The following is a 2923-nucleotide window of genomic DNA, read 5'->3' on the forward strand; positions in this document are numbered from 1 at the left end:
TTTCATCCTCTGATTCGTGCTGCTGTTGTTCGCGGTTGGTGGTTCTTTCTTCGCGCCACCTTGCCGTCGTCAGTGCTACTGTGTGCTTGGTGCTGCCGCCTATCTAAGGTGATCTTGTTGGTGATTTTGTTGTTATTATTGTTGCTGCGTTGTTGCCGAAGCTTCGAAAATCTCCCTCGACCTTTCTGTTTCTCGGTTCTTCTCTGTCTTCGCTGCTCCTAATAGAGCAGAGGTACATACCTCTTGTCTATTTTTTTTAAATTTCAGAATTCTTGATTAATTCAAGTTCAAGTTATTATTTGTCATTGTTGCTATTGTTTGTGTTACTCCTAGTGGTTGTAAGTGTTGTCTTGGTTGTTGTTGTGGTTGTTGATGATGATGAGGATGACATGTTGTTGTTTTAATGCTTGGTGGTGTGTTGTTGTGCTGTTGTTGTTGTCAATTCTAAGAGTACCTAAGTACTAGTTTGATTCTTTGGGTATTAAATCAGTTTATGGTATCATTGGGTTTTGTAGCCTTAGTAAACTAGATCAATTTTGCCTACAAATAATTCTTTTAATTCAATTCTTCTTGAAACGAGTAAAGAGAAGCCATGGTAGGTGGGTGTTTATTTACGTATGTGGTTTGGAGTTGAGTTTATTAAAATTGAAATCTAGGCAATGACGTTATACGTTCCAAGCTACTTTTGTTAAATAATTTTACCACTAATCTTTATCACCGTTATATTGGACAGTACTAAATGAGTAAGTTAGTTTGATTGACTCTTTATAACCTCAATTTAATCCGACTAATGGAATTTGCTAGTTTAGTTGAATATATTAGTGTTATTGTCTCCTTATCAAAGATTTGTAATTAGACTCGTGAGACATTCTTATTTAAGGAAATTGATTGAGTTACTTTAATTAGTTTTCTCCTATTAAGTCAGAAAGAGAATTAATTAGTCCTTATTAGTAATGTGAAGAGTACTTGAGTTAGTTTCATTAACTATGGATTCGATTAATGAAAATGTGGTTAATAAAGTATTTTAGTTTGATAACTATAAATGAAATAAAATGATAAAGTCAGACTACTTGACTAGTGATTCACTAAAGTGTATTAGTGTGTGTGTTTAACTACATAAATCAAAGTGAGTTAAGAATTACCTTGAAGAAGTCCCACTTAGATAATGACATTGTTTTAATGAGATAAACTCGCTATGTATGACCATGAGTATGGTCTATACTTGATTTTATTACTGATTATGTTAATGAGAACTCAGCTAATGGTATAACATGGATTATATTTTGTTACTTATAATGAACCTATGATCGATGAAACTTGAGTCATGTGTTTTTGGTTTATTCTTGTTAGTTAATTTAACTGAGAGACTTAGTAATATTGTTGTGGATATTTGTTGACATGATTAATTACTACCAGTTGTGTTTATGTTGATAATTGGAATTTGAAAAGCATATATGTGTCGATTTGAAATTTTGTCTTTATAAGAGTTAGACGATTATGGTTATCTACGGGGGAAATGACTAGGTTGGATACAAGTTGCTAATTACTTTAATAGTCTTGATTATTGGAGGATGATTTGGATGGAGTATCATTGGGAATTATGAAGGAGATTATAATATTGAAATTGTTCTTCGATTGGTAAGGATTTGAGTGCAAGATAGAATTCAGTCTATTGAGGTTTATTTATGAGTCGAGCTAGCTTCATATTCTCAATATATTTGTTGGTAGCCAAATTATGTTCTCTAGTTCAGATTAGTCTAAGTTTGGTTATTGATTATCGAAGTTATTTTGAGGTGGTTGTTGGAGGATGGCTATGTAGACGTATATAATTCAAGATGACATGGGAAATCAAGTCATCATGCTTTGAGGTTTCGCATAATTGTTATAGAGTGGATGTAACCTTTATGTTTAGCAATATATTTAAATGCTCATGTGTGCGTTATATGAATATTAGATATCATATATCGTTTATAGTAATGCCCATGATCATAGATACATCTTTGTGAGTTAGTTGTGAATTGCTATTGGATTATTATAAAAGTATTCTTTTTGTTCAGTCATTGGAGTTTTTGAAAATACTATATTTCTCAAAATATGATTTGGTATGATAACGAGGAAATGATTCAGATATGAGTTAAGACCAGATAAGGTCGAATATGGTGTTATGTTATGAGTATTGAGGTTTAAAGTATAAACCATTAAATATCTTATTTTATAAATATGAAAGTGAGGCATGAATAGGCACCCCGAGTTAGGGCGGGTAAAGTCCCTAGTTGTTGCCTTCCAGGAGGGGCTAATCCCTGGCGTTATAGGACATGTTCGGGTAAGTCTTGCAAGCATATTAATAAAAGGCTGGGTGACGACCCTCACTAGTTTGGAGACAGCTGGTACTGCGTGGTACCCCTCTCCACTCGCGTTCATGCCAAACGATCGGAATTTGTGAAAATATAGTATCTGAGTTGAAAGGTTGATTAAATGAGAATATAAAAACGTGTCACTGTTGAGAGTCATCTTATTGAATTTTGTTACTATATGACTGATGAAGTATTATGGAACGTGGAATTTGGAAATGTAATATGTATGTTCAACAAGAATATTGCTGCTAAGTATGCTATGATTGGTGTGATTGTTGAACTTATATTGATTGTGTGAGAGTCGTTTTCAAGTAAAAACCACCAAAGCATGTGTTACTCTTGTTTACGGGTTAGTACTCAGCTTTGCTGATGTGTATATGTTGTTTTGTCATTTCTGTGGCCTGTCACTTGGTGGGTGGCAGTTTTCCTAAATGTTTCAGGTTGAAGCCGAAAGTTAACCTTTGCAAGTTGAAGCTGATACAAGCTGGAGTAGTATTATAGTTGCTATCGAAGTGAGGACGCTTGACTTTGTAATAGTTAGTTGTTTATAATCTATAGTTATTTCTACA

General features: G+C 33.8%; 1 long non-coding RNA gene across 1 annotated transcript; it reads left to right on the forward strand.

Annotated features, from left to right (window-relative positions):
* LOC130590373 (uncharacterized) lies at positions 1–2923 on the forward strand. The gene is made up of 2 exons (XR_008968071.1): positions 1–232; positions 2777–2923. It is a non-coding gene; the product is annotated as an uncharacterized LOC130590373 (long non-coding RNA).

This window comes from Beta vulgaris, chromosome 2, assembly GCF_026745355.1.
Source record: "Beta vulgaris subsp. vulgaris cultivar EL10 chromosome 2, EL10.2, whole genome shotgun sequence".
NCBI lineage: Eukaryota > Viridiplantae > Streptophyta > Magnoliopsida > Caryophyllales > Amaranthaceae > Beta > Beta vulgaris.